We start from the raw sequence: 6,834 nt of genomic DNA on the forward strand, positions 1-6,834 counted from the left end.
GCTGACACACCCCTTCCTCTCCCGAGCTCTTCGTTTTCCTCCACCCGAAAACGCCGCCCTCCCTTGTGTCATTCCTCTGCTTCCACGGGTACAAAAGCCCTCGGCCAAGGAAGTTTGCGTCGATTCTCTTTCCTCTTCCCCCCCACTCTCCGTCGACTCACCCCTCATGCCTTCTCCACCGTGAGCACCATCTTTTTCCCTGACGCGTCGCCAACGTCGATCGAGGGTTGGCCTCGTGCCCTAGTGCCGACGCATATCCAGCACGCTCTTCTTGAGTGTGCCCTAGCGTGGATCCACTGCCCCTCTTCAAATCTGGAACCGTGCCCTAATTCCCGACTCCAGCCTCCGCCAGTTTCACGCCTCAGCGCCGCTGTCTCTCTGCCCTAGCGTTGATCGCTATCGACCCTTGTTCTTCTCCAGCTCGTCGTCGCCAGCCGAGCCTAAATATGCTGATGCGTACCACTGCCTCCCCCCTCTTCATTTTTTTGGTAGCCGGATTCACTGCCTCGACATCTCTCCTTACTACCAGACGATTGCCATCACACTACAACAAAAATGACTTTCCGTAGCACACCATCAACGACGTGCAGTTAAAGCACGCCGTTAATAATAGTTTTTACGGCGCGCCTAATTATGTGTGCTGCGGATAGTAAAATATTTATGCAAATGACAGCGTGCAGAAAAAGTACGCCGTTAATAAACTTTTCTACGGCGTGAAAAGTGCGCTGCCAAAACTTTATATTAATAGCACATGGAGTGCGCTGTTAATAATTATTATATATATAAATAACGGCGTAAAAAAATATATGCTGTGAATAAATATTATAAAATATTAGTATGCAATATGCACCGTTAATAATATTCAAAATTTTCTAAATATTTAACCAAAAATTTTCACGCAAAACAAACCTCTCGTGAATATTTTTCCGTGCACCCTTATCTACCCGTGAAACATATCCTCACACCCAAACATATCCTCACGCTCGAAACTGCCCACAAAACCTAATATCGCGACCACTTCCTCACGCTAACTCCTGTCGTCGGAACCTCCCCATCGCATCCCTAAACTCCTCTCCGCCAACATCTTCGCCCATCCTCTCTCCATCGAAGCCCTCTCCGGCCTAGTCGAGTGTCGCCGTCACCTTCTTCCGTTGGGTGTGATCCTGCTACCTCAACGACCAGCACCCACCCTACGCGTGGAACCTTGTGGTCGACCTCCTCGGCAAGAACTTTTCGACACCAAGTGAAACTCTGTCCACTCCATGCAATCCGAGGGCCTTCTCTCCATGCCTCCTACAATGGTGATCTTGATTTTTAGTACTGCCACATCTCCAAAGGTGCATGATCCTTTTCCATAGCAGATAATGAGTGTAGATCGCACGACAGAAGAACTTAAGGTAACTCTTATCTTCTATTCTCAAGCAAAATTTCTTGATGTTGATGCTAATGTTTTTTTATATAGGCAGACCTCTTGTTATCTAAAATTTCTTCAAAGATTGTTTGTGATCCAATTGAAGCAAGGAAGTTTTCTGATCCAATCTTTGCTTGTGTAGGAGATTATGGGTGAGAAATTATGGATAAGTTATTTTAGATTCTTCATCATCCAAAAATCTGTTTGACTCTATCCTGTCAACACAGACAATCATGTAGTTTTAGGTTGTGTATGTAATAGGATTTCCTCTTTTCTTCATGAAATTTCTTTGTTATTTTTTAGTCGAATTGTTAGATCCATGAATCCTTTTCTAGTCATTAAATAGTAGTTCATTCCATTCATGCTAAGTATGTTAAATAAGTCGTCAAAGTTTCAATTATATATAGATGTTAACTATGAACTGTTTGATAAATTATCTCGAAGATATTTCGTTGTTACTTTCAACAAGAATGAGTGAAGCAGAAAATTAAAGATTTCTCAATAGATTTGTTGAATGTCTCTCTAAGAAATGCTGCCATCAGTCATACAATCATCTCAAGTAATTTATTCATTTATTCATGTAGTCTTAGCGATGCTGGTTTTCTCTGGAATTGTTCTGCTGCCCGTTCTTCTAGTGGTTGCAACTGAACCTGCACCATCTTCCACGGATAGCAATAGTGAAGGAAGCTTCAAGAACCTTGACAAATTGGCCATGGGGCATGTCAATGTAAGCTATGTTGGTCTCTGGAATTTATGCTTCAATGATTTGTAGGTCATGTAAATGTCGCTTGTCATTTAACAGCTGAGGTTGAAACATTGCTTTTAGCCACATTAATACACGAGGTTAGTAAATGCTCTATAATTTTACTACTTCTATTTCTGCTTTCTTTCATTATGCTTGGTGGCAACTGAAGGCCATTTTCTTCAAAGGTGATGCATGCTTTAGATTTTGACCCTCATGCCTTTGCACATTTCCATGATGAGTGAAAGAGATGAAGGCGTAGTCAGGTATCAATTTGCAGTTTGTCATTATAACTTATTCCTCTTGTTACTTTATACATAGCTTCTGGTTACTTTTTTTGTGTGTCTGTAACTATCCTTAAAGGTCACTATGCAAGTTATGGATGAGAAGTTTGGTTGTGCAGTTGCACGTATTGTCCTGCCCCGACTAGTTATGCATACTAGATTCTATTATGGGGTAAGTTGCACCAAACTGTTATATTTATTATGTATTTGGAGTATGATAATTAGTTTAGCATTGAAACTTGAGTTTGTAATTTCTATTGGCTTGATGCTTTTATTATTGTTTGGTAGGCATTTTCTCAAAATTGGTGAAGGTCTGAGCCCACCCATTGGTTTTTAGGAGGCTTTCCTTTTGAGCTTTAAGTATTTTATTTAGTAGCTCCGTAATTTTGTATGTGTACCCTAGAAAAAGTGGGCACTTTAATTTGATATTTGATTACTTACTCAATTCTGTTATGGCAATGATTCTTCGTAATAGAAAAGAATGTTCTCACAGATTTGTGAGAATTGAAGATTTTTCTCATACTATGATGGAATTTCTTTTAAACTTTTTCTAATATTCATATTTGGTCTTTTACATTTCAACACTTGGACCTTTAGTTGTTGTCTTTGAAATAGAGTTATAATTCTTTATTTCTACTTGTTTTGGATCAGTAACTCAATAAAGAGATGATGAAATTAGGCCAGACCTTATTTTCATGGTTCCTTGTTTGCAAGACAAATGCTTAGGGAGCTAATATGTTAGTTGGCAAAGAGGAGAAACATCTGGTAAACAATTGCAACCATTGCAGATCAGGTTCTATTCATAATTAAAGTTGACTTAATTTTAGTGCTAGATTAGGTCCTCAGGACTGCATACCCCACCCTTCTATAACCAAACTATCTCTGGCTGCCACCTCCGATAATCAAAATATCTTTGCTAATTTCCTCCTTATTCTTCATCAGTTGAGAATTTAGCAGACGTGTCTTTGTTCACCTATAAGACTACCTGTGATAGCACAGGTTTCAAGCAACAAAAAAAAAATTAATAAAACAACTCAGCCACACAATTCATAGTTGGTTACTTAATTTTTATGATGTTCTTCGCAGTTAGCATTCCCCAAGGGCCTAAATTCAACACCAGGAAGACCAAGAGTAGCTCCCAGCAGTCCTGTAATTTTCGAAGTCACTTTGGAGTATGTTCCAGGCCTAGACAATGAGTAAACCTTGTGCTTCCAGTTCCATCCACTTGTTCAGAGGAGTTAAAGAAATGAGCTTGGAGAGCTTAAATTTTTTTAATCTGTAAGTTATATAAAGATATAAAATATGTGGGAATATTTCTTTCTCATTTAAATATCCTACAATTCTTCAGCTTTTTATTCAGATTGAATTCTGATTTATTCTTTATAACTAGTTAAAATTTGTGATGTATCCCCCAAATTGCATCCACATATCCAAACACAAAAGTGCATCACATTATTCTTGTTGGATCATGTTGGAAAGTTTGGGTTGATAAGGTTTTGGTGGAAAAGGTGGATCTAATTCGACCAAATGATGAAATGCAGTTTCTCGATGATACAATAGGAAGCACGGTCACATGGTTATCTAAATTTATAGTATTGTGTGATTGATACATATTATACTAATTTGTTTGGATTGTAAATTGAATTGTTGTTATGTAATTGCTAGTTTGTTAGAGATTTCATACCTTGTTTTAGATCTTTTGAGTTTTTGTGGTATAATGAAAAACTATAACTTTTATTAATTTTGTATGGATTTGATTTGCACTAAAATTGTTGTAAAATTTTAATTTATTATTTTCGTCAAATTATTTTTTTTTTAATATAGTTAAGACCATCAACATCATACGTTTGTGCGCTGTGAAAAGTATTTTCCGCAGCACGCAAAGCACGCCGCAGATACTATTATCCGCGGCGTGCTTCCTAGCGTTGATCGCTATCGAGCCTTGTTCTTCTCCAGCTCGTCGTCGCCAGCCGAGCCTAAATCTGTCAACGCGCGCCACTGCCTCCCCCTCTTCATTTTTCTGGCAGCCGGATTCACTGCCTCGACATCTCTCCTTACTACTAGACGACTGTCGTCAGTCCACTTCGGGCCGGTGAAACCTCAGGTATTAACAGGGACATGCTGTGGTGCCCTAGGTCTACCACCCACAATTTTCCTTCATCTCCTTCACTGGTGACAACCGAAAATAATTCTCTTCCCTTTTCTAGATCTTTGTTGTACATATCTGAGGCGTTTTAGGTCAGAGGAAGCAACACCAGGTTGCTCCGGCCACTATTTTCTGATAGCAAGTACATCTGGCAGTGACTCAACAATCGGGCATTCAGGTTTGGGTGAGTATTTGGATTGAGTCCTTGGGTTGAATACTTTGATGCGGATGTGATGATTTTCGATTTAGGGCTTTTGGAATTTGCTGTGTCAATACTGCTTCAGCTGAGGACATCAAGGAAGAGGTTGCTAAGGTGAGTTTTCATGATAAGCTTTAATCCGAGCTATGAAGGAAGTGTGGATTAATTAAGGAAATTATAATGCTGGGTTGAACCTAATTCAATCAAGAAATTGATATTAGATGGATATGATAGTTAGGGTTAGGAAATCTAACCCTAATTGAACATGGAGTTATATTTAATTAGGGTTAAAATGTTGGATTTAATATAAGCTTCGGGTTAGATCCGATTTATTTAATTAACCGAGATCAACAGGGTATCCTGGTTAATAGGAATTTTGACTAAGCTATTGGATATCTACGAGCATGGCTTAATTATATGTATGTTATTACAGGGCTTTGATTTGAGACGAGCGTCTCGACGTAGGGTCTATTTCGAAGATGATCTCCACTTTTTGAGGTGGGTACATTGACTTATTTCTTTTGATATGTCATGTTGATATGCGTAGTAGGTTATAACCTTTAATAATAATTATGTTTATATTTGGTTTGGTATGTCACTACATGATACCTGCTGCATGTTTTTATCGTTTATGCATTTATGTTTTATACCATCTTGTGTATTGCCATGACTGTTTATGCTCATAGAGGTAGTGACATACCATGTCTTACGATGCACCGGACTTGACATGTACCATATCTGACATGCGTACCTACATCTTCGTATTTGATCCATATATTTTGGTACATGTTTTATGGAGGTAGATATGGTCAGGATTTCATGCTTAGTGTCATGCACCATCTCACATGATTGCATGCTGAGCGATTAGCGACTCCATTATTGTTGAGCACATCGCCAGTTACATGGATCTGCACACACAACTACTCATGGGTTAGTAATTTTTATTCAGGCAGGGTGTGTTGCAGCAGGTTGCTCTACAGCGTGGTAGTAACACAGGGATCCCTCCTCTGGATTGGCTCAGGTTGATAAGAGCATTAAGCTCCCCCACTTATGATTTGGGGTAGAAGGATAGGTGTACTCTAACTGCATCATGTCCATTCGGTCACTCATCAGAAGCAGTGATGGCAGAGTGTACAGTTGTCACAGCCCTACCTACTCAGTCTCACCATTGTGTGTGAGATGGCTGACTGGCGTCAAGGGTGACCAGGACATATAATTTGCATCATACACATTATTACATTTATTGATTGTGTTTGCTGCACTTTGTTTACTGCATATTTGGATGGATGCATATGATTGACATGCATACAGGGACATGTTATTTTCGGTCTGACGACCTTGTTGTCCTGATAGGAGGTCCTGGTGAGTACAGCTTCTACCTTTTCTTACAGTTTGCATTTTCCATTACTCGAAGAACTGTACACATATTTATTACTATTAGTTATTATTTATTATGCATGTCAACTTAGTATCCGCTGAGTGTTGGACTCACCCCGTTGATATTTTCTTATTTCAGGTCGAGGCCATCACGAGGTTCCAGTTGCTAGTCCCCTGGTCACGAGAGTTTACGTATTAGTCTTGTGGTTTTCTGTTTGTTTCGAACTTATATTGGTTTTGCACTTTGGATTGTATGGTTTTTCTTATGACATTGTAATGGTTGGATTTTTGCTGGCTTAGTAGATTTTTATTTGGTGTGTTTTGCTACGCGCTTGCCGGTCAGCAGAAGAGGTAAGTTAGATGTTGTTTTTGTTTTCTTTTGTATTGTGGTGACAGCTAGAGGCTATTTGGTTATAAACTGCGTGGTTTGTTTAGATATTTTTACATTTATTGTTCCGGTCATGTTGGCCGTGTATAAGATGGTTGTAGTAAAGTTTCAAATTGTCACCCATTCAGGGGAGATGCTGCCGAAATTTTTTTGGCAGGGATTACCTAGTGCGTGATAAAATTAGATAATGATCTTAAAGGCAAAATGTTAATCCAAAATTGTATCGTAGAATCATAGGTAATCTTCTCTATCTCACTATTAGTAGATCTGATATCTTATTCATCATG

General features: G+C 39.2%; 1 long non-coding RNA gene across 6 annotated transcripts; it reads left to right on the forward strand.

The window, feature by feature from the left end:
• The first annotated feature begins 954 nt into the window (after positions 1-954).
• Positions 955-6,486, forward strand: LOC122016141. Of its 6 annotated transcripts, XR_006121062.1 has the most exons (11): positions 955-1,397; positions 1,463-1,563; positions 1,996-2,138; positions 2,214-2,254; positions 2,342-2,419; positions 2,517-2,609; positions 3,524-3,715; positions 4,645-4,767; positions 4,833-4,896; positions 5,216-5,280; positions 6,299-6,486. It is a non-coding gene; the product is annotated as an uncharacterized LOC122016141 (long non-coding RNA). The 6 variants fall into 6 exon arrangements; XR_006121060.1 differs by having other exon boundaries at positions 4,645-4,896; XR_006121063.1 differs by lacking the exons at positions 4,645-4,767; positions 4,833-4,896.
• The last annotated feature ends 348 nt before the right edge of the window (positions 6,487-6,834 follow it).

Source organism: Zingiber officinale, chromosome 8B (genome assembly GCF_018446385.1).
Source record: "Zingiber officinale cultivar Zhangliang chromosome 8B, Zo_v1.1, whole genome shotgun sequence".
Lineage (NCBI taxonomy): Eukaryota > Viridiplantae > Streptophyta > Magnoliopsida > Zingiberales > Zingiberaceae > Zingiber > Zingiber officinale.